Source organism: Nanorana parkeri, unplaced genomic scaffold (genome assembly GCF_000935625.1).
Source record: "Nanorana parkeri isolate BGI_ZX_2015 unplaced genomic scaffold, ASM93562v1 scaffold208, whole genome shotgun sequence".
NCBI classification, from domain to species: Eukaryota; Metazoa; Chordata; class Amphibia; order Anura; family Dicroglossidae; genus Nanorana; species Nanorana parkeri.
The window spans coordinates 1,190,574-1,216,583 of record NW_017306476.1 but is presented as its reverse complement, the minus strand read 5'-3'; the positions used below and the strand labels follow the sequence as shown (position 1 = coordinate 1,216,583).

General features: G+C 39.1%; 1 protein-coding gene across 1 annotated transcript in view; it reads left to right on the top strand.

The window, feature by feature from the left end:
• CDKAL1 (CDK5 regulatory subunit associated protein 1 like 1) overlaps positions 1–26,010 on the top strand; it is a 610,267-nt gene that overhangs the window by 361,440 nt on the left and 222,817 nt on the right. The gene's annotated exons all lie outside the window — the stretch shown is intronic.

The window sequence follows — 26,010 nt, the reverse complement described above, 5'->3', positions numbered from 1 at the left end:
CACGCTGCACCTCCTCCTCGCCTCATGCTTGCCGCTGCCAGACCCGCCTGCCGGCATCTACGTTCCTCACGTTGCACCTCCTCCCCACCTCGCGCGCATCCCCACATCCACAATCGGCACAGGGACGGGGGGAGAAGAAGTAGTAAGGAGGAGCAGGCGTGAGGGGATGACAGGCGCCGATGGACAGTCCTGATCTCGGAAGCAAATTGCTGGAAGACTGATCGGGTAAGCCTACACTTTCCCACATATGGTGCTCTATAATGTATTGCTAGGATAGTGGGATTTGTAGTCTTCTATAGCTGATGGTACATTGCGCTGTACTGTATATTATACAGAGTAATATACCATCAGCTATAGAGGACTTCAAATCCCAGCAATACATTATACACTCAATGTATAATGTACTATTGCTGGGATTTGTTGTATTCCTATATAGCTGGTGGTATTCTGCATTCTGCTGTATAGAGGACTACAAAACCCAGCAATAATACAATAATACAGCACAATGCAGAATTCCACCAGCTATAGAGGACTACAAAACCCAGCCATACATTATACAGCACAATGCAGAATACAACCAGCTATAATGTACTATTGCTGGGATTTGTAGTCCTCTATAGCTGATGCTGTTCTGCATTGCTGTATAATGGTATTGCTGGGAATTGTAGTTCTCTATAGCTGTTGGTAGTCATTATTGCTAGGATTTATAGTCCTCTATAGTTGATGGTATTCTGCATTGTTGTGTAATGTATTGCTTGTAATTGTAGTTCTCTATAGCCAATGCCATTCTGCAAGAGGGAGAGCGGGAGGGGGGCCAAGTTGCTGCACCACGGGCCTCTGGGTTGTACTTGCCCCCCTGGGCTAAAAGTTGCCAGTCAGCACCTGTCGTATGTACACCATGAAAACATCATTGCCAATCTGCAATTTTTTTAAGATCACCCATCATTTACCAGTTTGTGATGGCAATGCATTATTGGGAAAATGTATCTATGTTTACACATTACTTGCTGATGATCTGAGAAGGAAGCAGCTCCTTTACCTAATTAAATGCATAGTATAGTATAAATTAAGAGGCTGATTTTTTTTTTAAATCCTTCCGCTTAGAGAAATGTGCATGCTGTAATCACTCACCATTTCTCACAATGCTCCAGGGAACTAGCATTTAAAAAAGAAAAGCATGAGCAAACTCAAACTTTTTCTAATTACAGGCTTACTTTAATAATGTTGGTCTAGTCATAGGTACCCTTTAAAGAACTTTTAAACACATTTTGCCTAATTATTGTTACCTTGGTTGTGGCCTATGTCTAGTAATTTACATTTTCCTTACACTGTGCTGCTTAGCAGCTCTCTGTAGAGACACACATTGGTTGCTAAGAACCTCTTGAGTTAATTCATAAGAGGCAGGGAAAGCAGGGGGATTTATCTGCACTAAAGAGCTATTGGGCTGTAGCTGAGTATACATAGAAATAACCAATCAGAAAAAAGATGATGCAACAAGAGAGACTAACACCAGGATTTGTAATGTCAGAGAATATGCATGTCACGGCCCATTAGGGAAGATATAAAAAACTGACCCAACACTTTCTCGCTTATGGTGCAGGTAAAGACAAACTGATCTTTAAAGCTGAGATGACTAATCAAGGTTTGTATTATGTATTAGTATATACAGTATATATACGGCAATCATTGTAGCTGTGTGTTGACACTATTTTAGCATCCAAAACTTTCCGTATGCAACAGATTATAAAAGTATCTAATAGCATTAGACGTTTACAGTGGCCTCACTTCAACCTTCATTTTAGTGTCACATAATTCCTGCCAAAAACACAACAATTTCTCTCAAGGGGGAAAAACATCTGTTTTTCTACACTTGAGAAACAGGGAATTGGATGCGTCCAATGCACATAATGTATTCTCATTTTACAATCTCACAAAAGCATTAGTTGGATACCGCAGAAGGAATTAGCAGATAAGCCATTCTTGCAAGCGCTTCAACATGCTACTGTCAGAAACATGTTTCTAAAAATGAAGTAGGTACTGCATCTTATTGAAACTGCTGCATACTCACACAATAGACTATTTGTAAAGAGGTTAAACAATATAAAATGTAATTGTGGACTTCATTCCATTTTCATTGAGGTTTTTTTTTTTTTTATAGATGATAAATGTGTAGCTCATTAGTCTAAAGACCAGCAGTCAGCAATCCTTTACAAAAGAAAAAAAAATAGTTTCAATTACCATAAAAAAGCTTGTAACTGTGCAACCAGTAATAACACAGTTAGGTATAGAAAACACACACCATCATGCAGAACCTTATACATAACAATTATTTAGTGGCTGGTTAGTTGCTACTAGCCTTGCTTACACTATTACATACATCACCCCTAGCCTATGACACAACCATGCCTAAACAAACAAAGTGGGAGAAATAGGATGCTGGGATGCAATTTGCCCTTAAGGGTTGTTGCATTTAACAGTATAAGCAATTTTGAAAATTGGGCATGTATTGGCATTTGCATTTGGATACCACATACTGTGATATCAAATGGTACAGCATGGTATTTACAAGGGTCCTTGACAGGTATTGAAAGTAAAACAACAGCAAAGTTGATAGCATTGAAGTGCATGTAAACCATAACAGTGAACTTCCCCTTACTTGCTCCCATTTGGCCTTTTAAATATACTACTGAAAGTATTTGAGTATATTAGATATTGATATGTGCAAAAAATACATGTTGATCCTGTGAGTGGATAACTTCCTGTGCTTCTATCATTTAGCAATGCTCCCTGCTATCCCCATGAACTATAAAACTCTAGCCCACAAATTTATAGAGCAGAAGAGAGGGAGATGCTGTTTTCTGTATCCCTCTCCTAGGTAACAAAACTGCTCTTCCATAGGATTAAAAAAAAGAATTAAAGCAGCCAGCACATCTAAAAACATATAGGCTTATATAGAGAAAAAGTGTGTGTGTGTGTACACTCTCACTATATTGCCAAAGGTATTGGGACACCCCTCCAAATCATTGGATTCAGGTGTTCCAATCACCTCCATGGCCACAGGTGTATAAATTCAAGCACCTAGGCATACAGACTGCTTCTACAAACATTTGTGAAAGAATGGGTCGCTCTCAGGAGCTCAGTGAATTCAAAAGTGTGGTACCGTGATAGGTTGCCACCTGTGCAATCAGTCCATCCGTGAAATGCCTTTGCTACTAAATATGCCACGGTTAACTGTTAGTGGTATTATAACAAAATGGAAGCAGCTAGGAAAAACAGCAATTCAGTCACAAAGTGGTAAGCCAAGTAAAATGTTGTACTTGCAGGAGTTTGGAAACTGTTCAGATAAATAGGAGTATTGACAATAGATCGATAGATATATATATATGTCTATAGATATAGATCTATATCTATAGATCTAGATAGATCTATCTATATATAAATATAGATATCTATTTATCTATCTATCTATTTCTAGATAGATAGATCTATCTATATATAGATATCATCCCCTACTCTATCCAAAAAAATGTGTTGGCTATACATGAGTTTTAAAACAAGTGTATGTTGACTAGGCATGAAGTTCAGTACATTTTTTATTTTTGTCATGAAGTGTAAACTGTGCACAAACGTGTTTAATAGTATGGACATTATGGGATATTGGCTAGAACATATTTATTCCTTCATAAAAATACAGATGAAAAATATAGCAGTTGAGGGCACCATTCCTGAATCCCCATGTTGAAGAAATGTTCTGCAGGGCTTATTCTAAAGTGTCAGTTATAACGAAGACCATTGCAGCTTTTATTTGCCTAAAGCCCTCAAAATACAGGGAGACTACAGCAACACATTCGAGGTATTTTAACCTGAACATCTAGTTAATGTTATAGTTATGTTTTATGGTATATCCTGCCAACATGATTTTCTTAATCTAATATTATCCTTCAGCATTGGACCTACTGTAGTTTTCCATGTATAAGACTATACTTTTTCTTTAAAATATTTACCTAAAAATAGAGGGGCGTCTTATACTCGGGGGGCCGAGAGGAGTACTGCAGTTGCGAAACTGCCTTTACCTCTGAAAACTAGCCTCACGAGTGAAACTTCCGATTGCAGAGACAAGCTAACAGGTTTCCTCCAATCATGAGCCTTATGTACCTGACGTCAGCTGATGCTGCGGAGAGCGTGTAGCCAGTGCCCAGATGCAACAGGGAGCCCATAAAAATTTCAGAAAACAAAAAAAATACCGGTACCAGTAAGCGGCTGTCTTACTCTGCAAAATTTAAACTGGATGTAATCAGTTATGCAAAAGAGCATGGAAAATATTGATTTCTGAATTTTGGGTAAGAAAAGTGGGGGGCGTCCTATACATGGGGGCGTCTTATAGACGGAAAAATACGGTATATGTCAAGATGGATATTTCCCTGCCTGTAGCTTCAGACTTGTAGTCTTTATAAATCAGTCACTTGGTTCTAGAGAGTTATTTTTGGTTATGTATTGCTGATTTATGTATTTATTTTTTATAAGAGGGAAATAAGCTTTTGACCTCCGCAACCAATCAAATAGAATCTTGCATTTTCCAGGTTATGTAAGAAATGTAAAATCTGGTTGCAAAAGTTTGTTTTCCTTGATAAACCCCATTTGTTTTATGGCAATCATGGTATGTTGACTTGTTGAGAAATGATTTGTAACATATATAAATACTGGATTGACTTGATGTATACAATTATGGCTCACTTGTGTATACAGTAGTAGTGAATAAGGGTTCCAATCATACAGACTGCTTCTACAAACATTTCTCGAACATTGCATGTTCTAGCGTTCGCCGAACATTATGGGATGTCCGCGGTCTGTTCGACCCCGGCACATCCCACAATGCACTGTGCCGTCCGAAAACGGTAATTGGCTACAGTCCTGCACCTGACCACAGGTCAGGTGCAAGACTGTGCCAATCAGGGCTCAGTACAAATGTAGAGCCATGATTGGGCAGAGTCACGATGACTCTGCCCAATCATGTCTCATAGCTAAGTCTGTATGGCTGTATGACACCATCTGTGCAAAACTTTTAGTTGGAGCTCCCAATGATTAGAACATCTTGACACGGTATATGTCAATTTAATTGCAGAATGTCATTGTTCTACTGAGTAACTTGAACCTAAGTCCCTTTCCCATTTTTTTCATTGTTGTTGTGAAGGTCTTTTTGTCATCTAGCTTATTGTAGAATATTGTAATGCCTTTACGAACCCAGAAATCCTTACATAAGTTATATAAAGAAGTGCCAATATGCACTGATTTAGGATGAGGGTAGGAGAAAAGGATATTTTTTTTTGGCGGTAGTGATAGAATTCCTTTAAAGGCAAGTCAAATTTAAACTGTAGTTTAGAAAACCTGTATAGGTGATACTGAATATATAAATATATCAATCAGACAGCGACCTGAAATCACATTGGAACCTTAGGCAAAGAGTGTTTGTTGGTCAGGAACATAGCTAGCCTTGAATACAAGTTGTGTACCTGAGACGTAAAAGTATAGATTCTTTCGCTACCGTGAATGCAGCTCCATATCTCGAGCAGGTCTTGGACAAAAAAAAAAGTCAGCTTTCAGCAACTTGGCCTCTAAGTAGAGCTGATCATTTGAAAGTACTGTTCAGACCTTTTAAGTTGATAGAAACATACTTTGTCGACATCTTTGTAAGAGAGCTACAAAACATGTGGTATATTCCTTAATTTCATGGCACATCTTATGTAGGAAACCACCGTGAGCTGGAGATCAAAACATTTGTGTGCTGTCGGAGACATTTACGATAAGGACCCTCTAAATCTTGGATCAGCATATCTGGCGTAGAGTTAAGAACAAGAAAACCAAAAAGAGGTAGAACAAACATACATATAAAAAATAAAAACCCCATTGAGTAATAAACTCAATTTCCATGTGCAGGGAATGCTGCTGTCAATGGGGAAAGAAATTGAAACAATAAGTGGAACTGTGTGTCCCAGATTCAAGAAACAAAATAACTCATCCAGCCCATGCTCCAGGCCCTTTTAGAGATATTGACTTGTGAAGTCAATCTCCTTTTAGGTGAGCTCCATTTCATCATTCCCACGATGTAGGTTGTTAGTGGAGGGGAACTTGGAGGAACCAAGACCATATCTCTTAGTAGGCAATTTCCATTTTGCAGTGAGGATACAGCATGCATTTTGCCTTCAAAGGAGACTAGTATTTTTGTAGGATATCCCCATTTGTAAGGGATGTTGTGCTTCCTGAGAGTGCTGGTAAACTTAGCCAGCTTCTTTCGGTTTAATAGTGTGGTTTGTGATAGGTCAGCATACAGAGCGATGCCCAAGAAGTTAGGTGACACCAAAGCTTTGTTTTTGGCAGCTAGCATAGCCTTCTCTTTTACATGGAAATAGTGGTTTCCAGCTAAACCGTCTCAAGGGACATTGTCTGGTGAGCCCATAGGTTTGTGGATCCTATGGGCTCTGTCAATTGTAAGCTATTGCCATGAGGCTTGTGGATCTAACTCTGCCATAATTTGCTGTAAAAAAAAAAAGGCAAACATTAGTGCATGGTCACTGATTCTGGGATTCCTCTAAATTTTATATTGTTTCATCTGGACCGACCTTTCATGTCTGCAAGTTTTCGAGCTTGTTCCATTGGATCTCATCTGTGTGCTCCTGATAGCCATCCACCAAATTATTGTGGCCTAAGGATTAAGGTGCACATACACCCTGTAATTATTGTTCGAAAAACGAACAAGATCAGGTTTTCATACAATAATCGACCAGTTGATGGGAAGTGAATCATCAGAATTACTGTATAACTGGCCAGATTTTCCTGATCGGTCAGGCTAGAAAACTTGCTTGAATCGTACTAAGTAAATGGATTAGTGGCATTTTCTTACTAAAAAAAAGTAACGTTAACCCTGTGCATGCACAAACGAAAATCTGTTCTGGCGATCAACTGTAAAAGGTCAGTATTGATAACGAACGATAATCAAAATCCACATTGCTCTGTGCATGATGGGGTAATCGAGTGGAACACGGACAATGGTTCGCTGATGGGACAAATGAAATTGAACAATAATTGTAAGGTGTATGGGCACCTTTTAAGTCTCTCATTCTATCATCCACATGTGAGACTCTCACTGTCAGCCCTTGAATTGAGGTTGTCAATTTCTGTATCATCAATATCATTTATTGTTGAATAGCAAAACAGAGTGTGGTCAGCATGTCTCTCATATCTAGCACTGAGATCGGCTATAATAGGGAGGAGCTGTTATCAGGGGGGGGAAGATTAATGAGGAAGTTTATCAGAGACTCTGACTTTGGTATCCTTTCCAGCCTCCCCCTTGAATGTTTGCTCTAATCAAAGCTTCGGGTGGTAGGTGAATCAGGGGATGAAGATTTACTGATTCCAGCATGCAGTACGTCTACAGAGGCTGGAGAGCAGCCTCTGGATGGCACTGCACATGTGAAATCCCCGCCATCATGACCATCAACTGAATACTGCAGGAAAGAAGTTAGTGAGTTTATGCGGTTGCCCGCAGGTTTTCCCTCTATTAGGCATTGTGGTGTATACCCAGGTATATTACAACAGATGTAGGTGTAGTAGTCAGCTCATCGTCACATAATCAGCATTGCTATGTGGGCACTGGAGCGGCACTTCACTAGAAAACGGCCATCTCGCTGGGCAGTCAGCCACGATCCCCCAAACCCCCGCCCCCGGGGGGAAATCTTTTGAATGACGCTCTGGATAGTAGTAAATATTGTAATGTGGTTTCAACCCTTCCCCACTCCATCCAAAACTAAGAAAAACATGGGATTAAAATGACACTGAACTCAGGCGATAAATCCTAAAACTGCATTCAAGTATCTTAATGTTTAATAATAGTGTACCTTATTTGTGTATCACTCGACTGTAGATCTTCAAATCTTCTCTGAATTCATGTTGACACTTTTCTTCCTTGACACTGTTGCCACCACTCCAAGCTCACTACCATGATGGACTGCAGTTTCACCTTTAGTTTACTAATTTGTATTGAGATTGTAGTCCATCACAAGGACCATGGGGAACAAAAGTACCCACCCTCCAGAAGGAAGGACAGTGTCAGCATCAATTCTGAGAGTATTTGAGGATCTACAGCGGAGTGATACACAAATAAAAGTACAATATTGTTAATAAGGGTACTTGAATACATTTTTAGGATTAAACTACTGAGTTTAGTGTCACTTGAACATATTAAGTAACCTGGAATCCTCCCCTTCCTACTTTTGGCATTGTTCTGCTCTGTGCCAGAATGGAACTGAAAAGCAAAACTAATGTATAAAAAAAAAAAAAGAAGCAAACTAGGCCTAATATTTGTGCTAATACAAACCTTTAATGCAAAAACAATAATAATGTATTGCTAAAAATCTTTCTTGACTTGGTACACAAGTGGTTCCATGGCTAGCTTGCAGTAAACTGGAAATTCCATAGATTTTTTTAAATCAAGAATAACTGAAGTTACAGGATCTCACACCAAACTCAAAATACAACATGCAGACCTGTGGCAGATGTCAGTTAATTTAGTTTGTCAGTCTGGGCAAAGTTCCTATGTCAGACATTCCCCCATTAAAATGATTGTAGTCATTGTTAATACATTGATAAATAGATTTGCAGCTTTTTTACAATTCATTGATTACATTTTTTTTTTTACATGAATTTACCTAGTTCACTTATTGAAAATGTCAATAATATTTTTTTACAGCATTGAATGTTTTTATTCCTTAAAACGAAGAGATCAAGCTTATGTTGGTGTATTGCAGAATAGCCTTTACTGAAACACCAATGCTTTGCTGTGAGTGTTTTGTAAGATCTTTACAGCTGGATGGAATCCAAGTCTGTGCGTAATGCTGTTTTTAATTTTAAACAACAGACTGGCGGGAACACTGCACAGTGGCGGGAGAATGGCACCCACGCTGTGGATTTAAATCATGAGGAAATCTTGACTCACGCTGAGCCTGGCAGTCAGCAGAACAATCTTGCTAAGGTCTTAACCACATCTAGTGAACTTGAGCTCATTTATTTTGTTATGTTAACTTCTTGATAACTGATTTGTGGCTAAGAAATTGTAAGAGGCAGTTGTATGCCTTGCATTTGGTTATTTTAACCCTCTGCTTTTTAATACTTTTTTTTTCCCAATCATATGTTCCCATTGGCAGGGGATCATCCTAAAGGTGGCCATACACTCTACAACCATCGCAAGACTTTAGTCTTGCGATGGTTGTACAGGGATTAAAAAAACGTACGATCTGCCTATCTTGGACAGGCAGATCGCATTCTCGATCATCGCAAGGCCGCCCCCTGAGGGGCGGGCTTCCGATGACCGCAATGCTGAACGGGCAGTGTGCGCGTGCGCACACCGGCCCGCTCGGCATTTGTCTTCCGAGCACCGTTCTAACCAGCCGAGAATCGTACGATTCCCGGGTTGGTTTTCGAACATGCTGGTTCGACAGAAGACGTGCGACCGTACAGTAGAAACGGTCGCACGTCTCCGTTCACACTGCTCGATTATCGTACGAAAAACCGATCGCATACGATTATCGTACGATAATCGTGCAGTGTATGGGCACCTTAAGACTGTAATCTGCTGTTGCTTACACACACTCTTCTGTCATCTTTATTTCATCCTAATCTATAAATATGCATATTTAGTACATACAATAAGAAACAAATTAAAGCAGTAAGTATATGAAAATGTGAAGGTCACATTGAAATTGCTTTAAAGTATAACAAAAGGTAACACTTTTTTTATCTTTAGAATCAGAAAACTTTAACACATGCTCCTGAATTTTTTAGTAGTAGTTGTATATCAATGCTAAATGTATTTTAAGTTGTACTGGCTCTTCTCCTCTACTGACATAGCTTACTTTGATTTCACTGCTCACTGTGAGCTTGCCTCATTTCCTGGCTGGAGGACATTTATCATAATCTTGCCTTTTTTCCTCCATAGGCTTACTTTTGCTGGCCCACCCCTTTCATTTATTCAATTAGGTGTTAGAGGGAGGTTTTCTGTTTTCAGGAAGCTTTATACAACTCTTGCCAGTCTTGATCCATTTCTGCATTGCATATAGAAGCACAGACGCCCATTGACATTGTCACTGGGTTTAAAATAGGTTTTATGAAAACAGGTTTTATTAGAGGTGTCATTTGTATGTTGATGGGGGGATGAGAAAAAAGGGAAGTCAAATTATAAGCAGAATAAATTTCAGCTTTAATCAAGTAATCTAATATTTGGCACCAACATTGGGGTCAGGGATCCTGCTGCCCTGGGTATTTACATTTATGGTGCTGATGCCATTTTGTTTAAGCCTTTTGTCAGAATGTTGCTATGAGGTAGTGTCAGTATCGTCATGGATCAGCTTTGCTTGCTGTGTTGTAGTTTTATGAACATATGCTCTGTTCTATGAACATGTGACACAGATCAGCAGCTCCATGCTGTGGTATTGGTAGTTCAATTGCATGTGCTCTGTTACTACCTTGCTCTTTTGCTGGACTGGCATCGTAAGGCATTGCCTGATCCCACCTGCTGATTGTTCTCCCCTTTCAGCTTATGGCCAATCTACGTGGTTCCTTCCTCTTGCTCACCTTATTTAAAGTCGGTGCAGATCACAGCTCGCTGCTCAAGTAACACTTTTGCAAGCTAGCCCCCGATCTCCCTGCTACGTCTTCCAGTTATCCAGCTTGTATCATGCATTGTTTCCTGTGTACCGATTTCTGGCTTGTTCCTGGTTATCCATATCTGCTGCCCTTCCAGACTTCTGGCTTGTTCCTGACTGTCCATGTCCGCTCTGCATCCTGACCTCTGGTTCATTTCTGGTTAGCCATGCCTGCTGGCAATGATGATCCCTGGCTCACTTCCATCTGTGCCACAATCAGCCTTGAACTTTGGACTGTTCCTGGTGATCTCTCACTCATGGTCTATGGTGTTTGAACAAGGAGAACCTGGGTGTCACTACCTGAGATCAGCATGCAGTAAAGCTACTGTGTAGCTAAAGGATTCACACTGGTGGTGGTGTTATCCTGATTCTGTTGAAGTGCCAGACCATCAACAAGGAATTTAGGAAGGAGCCTAGGGCCCATTGGCTGTATAGGAGGTTCAGCTATAAACTCCATGCTTTTGCAGTTAACCAGGGTGTAGTGCAATTGATTAAAGCAGTGCACTTGCCTGTCACAAGGGAGGATGCACTTGTAGGCAGTAGAAATCTAATAGGGAGGGCCATACCAGTGCATATGTGGTTGCTCTCTTTGGTCCTTATCAGTGTCTAAGGCATGGGAGAGGGCGGGAGAGTTGCTACCTTACCTATCAAATATCTTCTTTTTTTTAAAGTCAATAACTGCCTAATTGTCTGGGTTGTTATAAAGACTATTAAAAAATGTAGTGCATTAAAGGGTACATTCTTCTGATGTTGGTGCCAAGCTAAAAGTGTTCTGTTCTCTCAATGGAGAGCTTGCAAAGCAGAGGTAATTGCCTGTTACATGAGCTGTAGGTTATCTTGTGATTCATGTATGCAGCCCTGTATAATGCCCCCTTTTAGTTCTGCTGCAACATTTTGGGTACCAATTAAGGCCCCATTCACACTGAGCGGAAAATCCTGTGATTTCCGCCGCGATATCGCACATTTTTGCTGCACGATATCGCGAGAAGTCGCCGGCCAATGTTATTCAATGGAGCTGTTTTCATGTACAGCTCCATGTCGCCTGTCGCTTCAGCGATACCTTTTTCCCCACGGATGTCGCGCAATTTTTCTATTTTGGAATGCAGCCCGACGGTGAAGCTCGTATGATCGTAGCTGGAACGTCACCCCGAACAGTTGTGCTATCTCGGCATGCGGATCCGCTTGTACGGTATGTTGCTTAGTGTGAATGGGGCCTAAAACATCTAGACTTGCGTAGTAGGGCAATGATAACTTTTCCTCAAAGGATCACACCCCAGTATTAATACTTATGTTAAAGGCTGACAAATCTCCCAGAGCCTGACACTGGCACTTAAATTAATACCTACTTCTAAATTTTACAAGACCCCATTATGCAAATGTGGCTCTCATCCCTCAGACATCGAACCAACTCTCAATTCTTTCACCCATTGCAACACATTATATTACAAACACGAGAGCAAATGCAGGTGCCTCCCTACCAAAGCACTAAGGGCCGAACAACAACTCCTTATATCCCTTCTATTGCCACTGCATAGGGAAAGAGATAGGCCACCTGCAAAACATAGCAAACACTTTTGGTGCCTTCTACTCTTCCTTATGCAATCATCAGGGCATAGTTTTGATTGCCCTCTCAGTCTAAAACTGAAAAAAAATCACCTGCAAAAATCTCTTTCTCTACACTGCCCAAACTAGACCCCCATCTACAGCCCATCCTAGACACACCAGTGATACAGGAAGAACTCCAAGCTGCCATAAACTCCACCAAACCAGCCAAATGACACATCCCAGACAGCCTGAGAATACAATACATGGTGCTACTACCTCATTTTGGAATTCAGTATTGTTTTCCTGTTTCAACTGGAAAGGAGGAGTAACCCCACAAGGATTTTTTTTTTTTTAAACCTGGAGTTCCTATTTAATCATAATGTAGATCAGGTGTTGTAACTACCCCATGTTAGTTGTCAGTATTAAGGAAATTATAATGATGCCACCTTTGAGCATGCACCTGAATAAACTGGCAACACCATTGTTTATGTTTTAACATAGCAAAATATCAGTCCGATGTTGAAAAGATCATACCCATCTGTCAAGAACATACAGTCTCTGAGTTTCAGCTACTGTTCACCCAATGATTCTGGTGCCCTACTGCAGCCAATTGTCATCAGTTTCCACCTGAGTCTGGCTGCTGGGAGGCATTTATAACCATCTATGATTCAAGTGCCTCAGCATTCTGCCATTTCCATGTGTCCCTGTTTAGGGCATGTCCTCTCACATTTAACCTTGGGACTGCTATAAGTAAGGAAAAATCTCACCAGTGGGGACACACAAACAATGAAAACTTTCCAGATGCCCTGACTTCCTTACCTTATCCATAATCATATAATGGTCTTGGCCGGAGTTCTACTTTAAAAATATGTTGCATACACTACTTGACTTTAGCACAGGTGCAGTCCACTGGCTGATTTCACTTGTTTTCTGGGGCTACTCTTTAATCATCACTTTATCTTTTGGATCAGGTAACCACAACTGTCACTAAAAAACTAAAGCATCATTTAAACATGATGTACCTTTGATTTGTTACATGTCGACAGGTGACAACAGCACAGCTTTATACCTTTATTACCTCCAAGAGATGTCAAACATCAGTCTGTTAGTTGATCGCTGTTCAGTTAAAGCTCTCCCCTCATGACTTCATTCTGTAAGGTTGAGTGATATCTTTTATGCAGATGCTTTGTATTTGAATTTAACGTGGTAGACAGCTACTGAGCTTCTACCCACCAAACACACTGGATGCATGCATCATTAAAGATGCCTTTATAAATGCCACCTGCTCGCCTATCAGCTTGGGTACTGTTGGAGCCTTTAGAAGCCAGGTGGATTGCAAGTCTGGTCAGAAATCAGTGCTTCATTTTGAACAGGGAACGGAAGATAAAAGCTGACATGGCTTTCCCTGCATATATCATTTGCATAATGAATTCTATTGAAGTGCTTTAATGAACTAAAACAACAATAAAATGGGATTATTCTAATGCAAGAAGGTTCCTGTCCTTTACTACCATAGGCAAATAGATGACTAATTTCCTGATAAGTCAGATCCCATTACTGCAACACCTTGCTATAGATCATGCAATATGAATTTTTTTAACCAGTTGTTTTGAAAATCTGCCTGACAGGTGAGCAAGGTGTTCACACTTCTTTGGCACCTTTCTCAGAATTTATAGCATCACGTCACTTTGATTATGCTAACATTTCCCTTTTTTACATTTTGAACCTGTCTGAGTGGCTGTTTATTTGCTTTTATGCTGTTTAAAAATAAAAATCTACACAATTTCCTTTTTTTAATTTCTATTTCATGAGAAAAATCTGCCAGAAAGATGCCATGCCGATATGCATTTTGGGTTTGTTTTTAGTTTTTTTTTTGTATTTAAGGCATATAAGTGTTTTTGTGTGTTTTAGAACATTAAAAATATCTCTGAAACATCCTATACACAAGTTGTATGTCATTCATGGGTTGGTCATCATGCACAGGGTGAAGGTGGCCATACACTTTACAACCATCCCAAGACTTTAGTCTTGGGATGGTTGTAAAGGAATTAAAAAATGTACGATCTGCCTATCTTGGACAGGCAGGTCGTACGTGCGATCATCGCAAGCCCGACCCCCTGAGGGGCGGGCTTGCAATGACCGCAATACTGAACGGGCAGTGTGCGCGTGCGCACACCGGTCTGTTCGGTATTTGTCTCCGGAGCATCATTCAAACCAGATGAAAATGGTAAGATTTTCGGCTGGTTTTCTAGCATGCTCCTTAGACAAAAGATGTGCGACCGTACAGTAGAAACGGTCGCACCTCTTCATCCACACTGCACGATTCTCGTACGATTGTGGGCTTTCCCGCGATTCTCGTACGAGAATCATGCAGTGTATGGGCACCTTGAGACTGGTGTACGATACGATTTGCTTGTGCAGAGCATTTGGTTCACATTAATGCTGGGCCACACAGTTGCTTATATTTGCCTTCCCTTTGTTCCCCACTTTTCCATCTACCGGCAGGAATTAGCAAACAAACCCTAATAGAGCTCTACATCCTGACTTGGGTTGAAAATGTTCTCCCTGCCACGTGTGATAGTACTACTGTTCAGTCTCATGTTTTATCTTACCCAGAAGTACTGTGTACATCACTATTGAATGATGCAGCAACATTTGGATGGGAAGGCATTTGTAAACAGCTATTGTATGTTGGCTGTCATTGCCTTGTCCTGAGCTAATGTATTACCAGCCCATAGAAAATGATGCAGCTCACCAGCACATGGACAGTACAGTGTTCAGCCAACTCAGAAAAAGCTGGGCAGTATGAAGTGCCCAGTTTTAGCTGTATATTTTAGTAACCCTGTGAATAAAGTTATCTCTAACTTTCCTGTTTATTGACTCATTCATCCACAAATCCTGGATTGTGACATGGGATTCAGCTCTTTAGTCTCACTGAAAAGTTCAGCACAAGAAATCCCATTTATCTCTATAGTCCCTGTTCAAACATCAGCAAAATGTGGCTCGAAAAAAGTACATGAGCTTTTTTTGGGGGGGCAGATCGGCGTGATTTTTCCCCATAGACTCGATAGGACAAAACTGGGCAAATCGTGCTGATCTGCCCACAAAATAGTGATGCACTTTTTCAAGCTACAGGCTCGTGTTTTTCAGTGTTGACAAATATGTGTGAGACACGCCTATGGTGTGAACGGGGAATTATACTGAGATCCATGTAACAGTTATTTGCGACATCTACCGTTTGAAATGTTTGGGGTACTTAATATGTACTCCATCCTTCACCCCTCTATATCAGCTGACAGTTTGTAAGTCATATGAACGTTTTCATTCTGTGTGCCTCAACATTTTTTAGTAGCTGAAGAGTTACCATTGAGGGGAGCGAATTGCAAAATTGATAATTTATCTCAAACTATTGGTCTATTCTAGATGTATTGTCCTTTTCTATTAAATGCCTGCAGAATACATGGATTGGTTTTCCTGACCATGTACACGTTGGATGCAAGTTGGTTTTATGTAAAGGATCTGTGAATTAGATGCATATCATAAATAATATATCTTGTACTATCAGCCACACGGAAACCGGTTTCCATAAAAAGCCAGCTTTATTGTAATAAATTGCAGATATAATCCAAAATCAAACATATATGGCAAGTACACCACCACAATATCTCTACCACACCAATGGCTCTCACGCGTTTCACCACCTGGACTTAATCATACAGGTGATTAAGCCCAGGTGGTGAAACGCGTGTGCGTCGTTGGTGTGGGAGAGATACTGTGGTGGTGTACTTGCCATATATGTTTGATTTTGGATTCTATCTGCAATTTATTACAATGAAACTGGATTTTTATGGATACCAGTTTCCATGCAGCTGATTGTACACAAATTGCTAAAGGACTGGGAGCACACTAGCCTGCACCCAGTGTATATATTGATCGACAATCAGAGGTGGAATTGGAGCGGTGAGTCTTGGTGTTGTTTTGGATATGAATAATATATGCTTAGGTTTTGCTAAATATATTTAAAATGACCTTGTCATCAATATTTACAGAATACGGTTTTGCTAACTAATGATCCCATAGAATGAATGCTACCAACAATATGTTGCTCAGCAAAGCTACATAAATTGTCAATCTCTAATTTTTGTATGGATCGTTTAATATATTAATATACTAGGCATATGTTATATAAAGTAACTTCTGTTATAGTGCTTGGAATTAACCAGTAGCTCTTCTAAATGAATAAACATTGGGTATGGTATCCTGCATTCCATGTTTACACCACATAACGCATGATATGAAAATCAGTCCTTCTTTGCTTTTTACATTTTCCTAAGAGGCTGTCCTAATCTTCATGTTGTAAATCTAAACATATATATCAGCAAGTGAAGCTTTCATTTAAAAAAAAAAAACAACTCATCTATTGCAGTCATATTTGAGATATTTCACAACCACAACTTGGTATATGCATTAGGTTACATTGAAAGATTTTGTTTGATCTCATGTACTTATCTATAGGTTCAGAGGCATGTTATGTGTCTAAAGCAGCTGGGAAATCCTCTTGTGGGGCCTATTGTTTCTGATAGAATGATGCTTAAACCTTGTAGAAATTGAAATTTGTCTGGAACCAGAAGCATTTACAGAGCTCAGATTAGTGCTGATTTGCTAGAAGGATATTGCTTGACAATTTAAGGACAAATAGCAAAGCATCTGGGATTATAGCGATTAAGTCTAAATTGTGTAAACCCTGTGAATATCCAGATTAGGAAGAAGCTGTAACAATATTTCACTTTGACATTATGTGGCAGCACATTGTTCAAGTCAAAGCATTTATATGGATCATGTGCTTGGGTGCTTATTTTACTTATTTTAAATTGTATTATTTATTTATGTATCTGATTAAGCATAAAGATAGTCATGTTGTGTCCAGAGGCAATATAGCAATGAGCGATGCTTAAAGGCTGTGTCATGGGATTGGGTCCATTGGTGCTGATATTACAAGAAAGGATGCTGGTGAGGGTCTAGGTGGAGTGCATTTTGCATAGAACAGTTGCATAAATGAAGCCGTAGCAGACAGTAATTACTATGCTGAACTGTATACAGAGTACTGAAAGCAGTATTAAGAAATAATCAACTTTTATATAGATGTGTTATGTTTGGAATAGCACAAATCCCACTAGACAAATTGTGTTTGACTAAAATGTTTTAAAGATGACAAGAGTGCTAATATACACTGTTTTGTGTTGCCCACATACATCTTAGTTGTTCTTAAAATGCATTCTGTTGTTCCTGTAAAAAAATGCATTCTGTTGTTCCATTAAAAAAGGCCTATTTATAGTGGGGGTGGGGGGGCAGATGGCCTGGGCTGTACATATGCCCCCAATGTCTAATCAAGGCGAGAGTTAGTTGTGTATCTAAACCGGACACCAAAATTACATAGATTGCAACATACCACTCTTTAGATGTGGTGGCCTATAATTATTTTGAAATGCCTGTCTATTGTGTCCTCACATGATCTGCTTAGATCTTTGTAAGTGGGATTGAGTACCTAGAAACCAATTAATAATGTATGAATGAGTTTAAAGGTCAACAAAGCCATTCATATGAATGTGAGCATGCCGGGTAATGACATTCACCATGTATTTTTTGCAAAGTAGTTGGGATAGTTTCTGATACAAATCATTTAAATCGATTAATAAGCCACAACAGTTTTGGGGTACATATGGCACCATTTAAAAGACATATCCATGTTATTTGGCTTTTTTTAAAACTAACTTTGCCTTGCTGTGATGTATGGCGAAATTAGATGAAAGTTTTTAAGGACAAGTTTGGGACATTAAATTACCAATTTTGCTGGGAAATAAACTTTAAAGTCACGCTCTAGTGGTAATGGAGGTACTTTAATGTGGTAATGAGGAAGGGGGATGCAAAACAGGGAGCAGGGGTGTCAGGATGAAGAGAATATTTATCTTAATCTGTCCACATATTGCTCAAGACCCCATGTACACAGTCTAGATCTAGGATCCATGGGGGCTACAGAAGAACACATAGATCACTTTAAAAACTGACGTAACACTGACATTGCAAAGCATCAAAAGCTGCCTACCTTTTACTGCTGATGTTACTTTTTAGCAATATTAGGGCAGGAAAGGTTCCCTTTTAAGATTTGCAAAGGAAAGACAGGGGATTCTATAACTATTGTAGATTACTTTAGAATGTAAAATTCTGGTATGAAGTTGACATTATGGCAGGAGGACATGCATAGAGAGTTCTTGCCATCAGGTCCAATAGCATACGTGTAGTATCAGATAGTACCCTTCTGTAACTAAAATATGGAAACCTTTTAATAATTGATTCACTTTTTTACATGCATAAAAATATGTTCACCACAGAAAAGTATTGCATGGGTATGAACCACATTTGAACTACTTCTCAATGTTTCAAATTGAAGGTCAGACTCATGCATAATTCAGTAGAAACTAGCACTTCTGCTGCCATTCTTGACAGCTATGTTTTGTATAGAGTTGCTGCCAGTGTTGACCTCCTTCTTAAAATGCTGGTTGACTGGCGGTTAGGCTGACCCCCTAGCTTTAATACTTAGCCACTGACCTGTAATGTATATGCAAATTTGAGAAATCAAGGAGAGTCGTTTATCCATTAAGGCAAGTTGCATGGGGTGATTTCCTATCAACTGATTTGATAGGAAAGCAGTAGAACACCAAGGTGTGAAATCAAGTGTATGATTTATTCTCAGTTTTACAGGTACAGTGACCAATGCACGTGCAATGCTGTGGTAATTAAGTTTATACTTGACTAGATACAGAAATGCTACTACTTCTTTTTTTTTAATCGGTTTGAATCTCTCAGACACATGCAAGCCTTGGGCGTTCCTGAGTGAATAACCAAGATCGTCAACTGCTCTCATATGTGTGAAACAAATTATTATACTGCATTAAAAAAGGCCTATTTATAGTGGGGGGGCAGATCCAGCTATCGACTCTCTGATGCACACCACTGTGCATTTTATATGCTACAGCCTGCATTTTATATTCTACAGCCTGCATTTTATATTGCTTTTTGAACTGCATGCTTCTATGTGGCTCCAGTGCGTAAAGCTGCAGAGAGCGGATGGTAACATTACTTTGACAGATCATGTGACTTTTTTGTTTTTTTTCTCCTTCCCTCTCCTTGAATAGCATTCTGTTTGCTCCACAGTTCTGAAACAAGACTAATTCAATGAACATTTGTAAAGCATTCTGCTATGCTTTATAAATGTTTGTTGCTTTTTTTTTTTTCCTGGCCTTACTGTGGCTATATCACTGCTTCATAAATGGGGCTCTTGGTGTATTTTCAACACTGATAGAAATTAGCGTATCTTACTCTTGGGGCTTGTTAATTGCAGCACTAAGAGTGAGACATGCATGTCTCGTGCATTTACGTTGGAATGGCCTGCGACGAGCTACGGGCAGTGGCAGCTATTATTGTATAATACAGGGTCTCCCATCATCAGCACATTGCATGAGTGACTCCTGCGATTTTGGCCGTTCGGAAGTTGGAATGCGACCTTACTGGACAGTCAAATTTTGCATTCGTATCAGAGGTTATTAAACCATTTCTAAACTGCACATTTAATATGTGCATCACATTTTTATTCTGAACGAGCTTACATACTCATTTGTCAAGTGCAGATTGAATAAATTGTATACCATTCAACGTTGCTTGTCTGTTGAATTGAAAAAGCCAGGTATGACTGGACTGCCAACAGTTTGTAATTATCTGACTGCTATCTGTCTTCTGTCCCATATGCTAAGTTAGTTTCAAATAAAAAAATACTGACTTGACCATGACGTCCCATGACTTTGCAGTCTCATTACCTATTCCCTTGTTTTGTCACTTTCACTTGCTTGTTCCTTGTTTTCATTTGTCAGAAGTGCCAACAGCACTTAGCTTCTAGCATGCTTATGGAAGTGAGGAGGACATGCTGATCACACAGCTATCCACTTAAATATCCATACAGATCTTTTGTCAAGCAACTCTTGTATGATCAGCTGCTAGCCTAGTCATGTGCAATGTATTTGATTCATTATTTTGTTGTCACTGCCATGTGTACTAATTTATACTCTTAAAAATGCAATGTGAAATATCAGGCTTGGTGTTTAATAGATTCATAAAGCACCATACAATATGAGCCCTAGCGTTCTTGGATACATGTACATTATTTTATCTTATACTACCTTTTCAAGAGACTTTAAGAGGTGTTCCCATATCTGACTGTTTTAGAATCTAGAATGGAAGCAGAGTAGACTCTGATTAAACTAAAACCTGCTTGCTGCCTTCTGAATCCTTTTCTCCCTATGTATAAAAATGTAATCCTAACAAAGGTATACTGTAATGATACTGTACTTTCCCATCCCACCATCTTCAGGGTCATTTTTTTTCTCTCCCTTTACAATTAACACAATATTTAGTCTTTTTTATATCCTTGACAGGCTTTTTATCCCTAGTGTTATTCCAAAAGATAATGCAATATTTTGTAAACTTTAGGTGCATTATTACATATTTTCACTTGCATATGCTCACAAAACAATGATCAACTGCATGAACCTCTACATGTAGTGAGTCAAATGTCTTTTTCTATCCCATTAGTAACAAATTCAATGTATTTTACCATTTTGATAGTGTCACTTTTCGCTGTTCAAGGTGCATTTCACTTCTGATCCATTTCTAAACTTTTTCCCTACATTTTAAATCGGTGCACGCTTGCTCTGAATTTATTCATGCTGGTTGCTGAAGATGTAATTTAGACACATCTGTTCAAATATGCATTTCAGATCAACTTTGTGCCGGTTCTAATAATACGGCAGGGTTTTTGACGGGTATTATATCCCTAAAGTACACACCAGATGGCATTTATTAGAGGGTGAATAGAAATGAAGTTAAGGATGCTGAACATTTTGTCTTAAGTCACTCTTCTTTTAGCAGTGAAATAATGATGGGAATATGTAAATGCTTAATTAAAGTCTGCAGAAGATGTCTGTCTGAATGGGTAGCTGTATAGTGAAATTGTTTTAGTAACCCTTGCATTGTTCCTTTTTTTTTTTTTTTTAATTATTATTTATTTATTTAAAGATACCCATATGATAGAAATGATCAAGAGCAACTCATGGGATCAACAAAGGACCATGGTACACAATTTCTAGAACTCTTCTTTCGATGAAAAGCAGACATACCAATGTTAATCCATGTATTCTTATTTGAACTAGAAACACTTAACATATCCTCTTATATAATCCATTAGTCACAATAACTGTATATAATAATACACAAAGTTGAGTAGCTTAGTATTACAAAGTACTAATATATTCAAATAGTACATTAAGGTTATAGTGAGACCATTGTTCCCAATTTTTGAGCAACCGCTGTAGACATAATTAAAAAATGGTTGAGGTATGGTTGAGTAATGATATAACTAATGACAATCAGCATGGATTTATGAAATACCATTCTTGTCAAACCAATCTAACATTCTATTAGGAGATGAGTAGCAATTTAAATGGAGGAAAGCCAGTTGACGTATGTCTGAATTTTGCTAAGGCATTCAATACAGTACCCCATAAATGCTTAATATACAAATAGTCTGGGCATTGATAAAATGTTTTCTGCATGGATAGAGAACTGGCTACAAAAATGTGCCCAGAGAGTATGAGTGAATGGCTAACTTTCTAGAGTTAGGAGTGGTTTGTCCAGGGTTCTGTATTGGGGCCAGTGCTGTTTAAACTGTTTATTAATAATATTGGGGTTGGTATTAATAGCCCCATTTCAACATTTGCTGACAGTACCAAAATTTGTAGGGAAATATACTTGACGCAAGACATCTACATAGCAGATGAGGTTTAATACTGAAAATGGTACGATTATGTATTGGGGTGTTAAACATATGCATGCAAGCTGCTCATTAGGAATGCAGACTTTGTAATAGAATGCAATGCCATGATGCAGCAAATAAGGCCAGCAGATTACTATCATGCAAAGACAAATCCACAATTCTACCGCAATATTTAAAAAAAATGGTTCAGCTCTATCTTGAGTATGTGGTTCTGTTTTGGTCACTAATCCACAGAAAGGATGTCCTTGAGCTGGAGAGAGGGTCCAGAGAATGGCAACAATAGTAATAAAGGGACTGGAAGATCTAAGCTATACACAAATATTAAATATGGAAAATATGAAATTTAGAGGGGATATGATTGTCCTGTACACATTGTAACAGTAGAATCAGTGATAAATGGTTTACTGTAAGGTCACTGAAGACATGAGGCCATCACCTGAAATTGGAGGAACAAAAAAGGTTGCATCTCAAATTGCGAAGGGCGTTCTTTACTGTAAAATTGTGGAACTCCCTTCCCTAGTTAGTGTTATCAGCTGAGAGTATAGACACATTGAAAAAAAAAAAACCCATGTGTATGCTTTTCTCAGAGCACAATATACAAAGGTATAGGTGCTCATACGGACGTGTACATAAAGACATGCAAACACAAGGGTTGAACTGGATGGACCTGTGTCTTTCTTTAACCCTAACAACTATGCAAATGCATTATTTTAGTGAACACACAAACTCTCTGGATAAAACATCACATTTACACAGGAAGAGGCACACAACAACACATTACTTTGTTTGTGCTACATGTCAATGAGGGGGTGGTTTGAACATTAAGGTCTGCATAAAACTCAGAATAATATATATGTCCTATATGTAGCTGGAGTGTTGAAAAAAATCAGAAAGATCCTAAACAATCATCACATCCCTGTGTCTTTCAAGCCCAGCAATTACACAGACAAACTTGTACATCCAAAAGACCCAGCACCCAAAGACAAAGTAGCTTGGTATATGCTGTGTAGTGAGGAATACACATTGTGTAGTCTAAACAACTTCTCAACAAACAAATGGCCCTGCACTAGAGGGCAAGTTCTACAGATCAAGATTTTCCTACACCTTCATGGAAAAAGGGACATTCTTTTTGGGACAGTGATGTGCACAATTTAGACACAGCGGGACAACTAGTTCACAAGATGCGTGAAAGAAGCCATCTACATCAAACTGGAGTAACCATCCTCGAACAGGGGTGAGAGACTTTAATACCATGTATTTGCCATGGTATTTTTACATGTTATGCCATTTTACATGTCTTTTTACATGTTATGCCACTTTAAAATCAATACTTAAGCATTTTACAACAAACCAGACCTTCAGCCATGCAGATCGAGGTATTGACACCTACAAGTCTTCCTCACACCAAGGATTGGATTATGTCATTAGAACAGGGTGGTTCCACAACTTTCAAACCTCTCATCCTGTCTTTCCATGGTGATTGAATTAAAGTGTCTGTGCTACCTGGGTGGCTATAAATGCTGGGTGTATTCCAGACACCCATTAGAACTGAACAAGTAACACTAATAGGCTATGGAACATCTTCAACATTACAAAACAAATCTAATTAAATGTGACTTACTACTACTTTCAAGCTTAAAGTGTATTTCCACTTTTGCAGACAAATTGGGATTGCATACTTTATATCAGTTACATGTTGCCATTCACATAGCATAACTTTTAAAAACAAATTTTTAAAAATTTGAAGCTTACCTTTTTAGATGCTCTATCTGCAAACTACCCGACTGCACAATTCTGTTTAGTTCTAACTATCTGTGGGGGCCAGGGAAGTGATTTAAAATTATAAATCCTGCCTGAAATTTGCTAGCAGATTTCATTATCACTTGTCAACTAGCTGATGTATGTTCAAACAAAAGGTTACATATATCAAGGTTAGAGATGTTCAGATACCAAGTACCGTACAGACTTGGTACAAGTACAGATACCTTTCCAGCTCCAAGACTAGACTAGAGAAAAACTCAAAAGTTAGGAGGCAGCTGTAATTTTGAAGGTGCATACGGAGCTCCTGGGATTTGTACATCCCTGTTTTAATGTAAGATTTATTTATATATACTTTAGGGATGCACCGATACCATTTGCACATGCACATAATACTTGTCCAAGTATTCACAGATACAGGTACTGATACATTTTTGTTTAATCATGTGACAGTTTTTCTAAAACAATACAGATACATTATTGCATGACAGTGGTAGAGGGCCAGGACCCTGTCACAGCTGCAACTGGCCTGAGAGTCTGGTAGTTCTCATGAAAATGCCAAGTATCGGCACTGGTATCTGAACATCCCTAAACAAGGCATTGTATGGTAATACACTTAAAAAAACAACTGGTAAATGGTTAATTTGTCATTCTATATGGGAAAAAACCACAAAGAGCTTGGGCTTTAGATCTGTGCTATGCTTTGATATGATTGCTGCTGCTATATTTGCATTTTTTAATCAAAGGTTTGCTTTAACCCCTTAGTGACGCCCATGGTACGTCACGGGCACCGAGCCCATTTAAACAGACTCCCGGCGGCTAAAGATGCCAGGACTCTGTTTACAATTGTAAAGCCGACTGTCGGCTTTACAATAGAAGTGATCAGGTGACTCGGCTGTCGCCCGATCGCTTCCCCACGCCAACCACTTCAATAGCTTATTTCTAGTATAAATATGACTCTAGGGGTCTTTTGGACCCCCAGTATCACCTTAGAAAGTACCTGTCACTGCCAATCTGCTATCACATGGGGGGCTTGTAAGCCCCCCTTTGTGATAGCAATTAAAGTAAAATATGAAAAAAATTACCATTTTTAATATTAAATTAAATAAATGTAAAAATAATTTAAAAAAATAGCGTCCCCCCGCGAGCACGCACATCTTCACATAAACACGCGTTGGGTGCTCCTACATATGGAAATGACGATTTCGCTACACATGTTGGGTATCGCCGCACATGCTGGAGTGAGAGCAATAATTCTAAGGCCAATATTTATGTGTATCTCTAAACTGATGACCTGTGGGGGCTTTTAAAGCGTCATCTATGGACTTTTTGGGGTACTGCATTTTGTTGCAGTTTCACAGACGCACACAATTTTTAACCTGGGCATGTTGGATATCTATTTACTTATTGTAACCATCTTTTAGAATGTATATTTTTTTAATGGGTATTTAATTGTGGTTTGGGGCATTTACTGGCATTTTTCACTACATTTGGGGGTTTGATAACACGTTGTGCTAATACCGTGCAACATAAACATTTTTAACTGCTAACATTTTATTCTACAGGGTCTTGGCTTTCAGAAATATATAATTGACTAATTTTGAATTGTGCTCTACCTTAGAAACACTTAGACCAGGTCAGGTCCACTTTAATGTGAGCCCATGTTACTTTAAAAATGTATTTCCAAGTAATAACCTCATTGTAGTGGACTGTCTTTGAGGTTTTAATTATAGAACTAAGAGCAGAGAGGCTGAAAAAAGTTGCCCAGAAAAGTTAACCCCTGTGGGCAAACTAGCCCACTGCTAGCTGGAAAGCCCCAAAGTAGGTCAAGTGCAAGTACACAGCACAGTACTCTTCCAGTGAAAATGCCCTGACGAACTAACCAAATGACATTGGCAGGCAAGGTGGCATTTAGGAACCCTTTATTACAAATTTGGAAACAGCGCAATTGGTGGCATGTTATTGTCAACAGCACAATGGCTTGGTGCGTCCACTGGCCTATGTGGCCTTACAGAAATATAGTGTTGGTTCTGAACAAAGATTCATTGAGCTTGTTTGTGCATAGAAAACATTTAATGTTACCAATAATCCGTGCACAATTTACATCTGCTAGGTAGTGCATGTAAAATA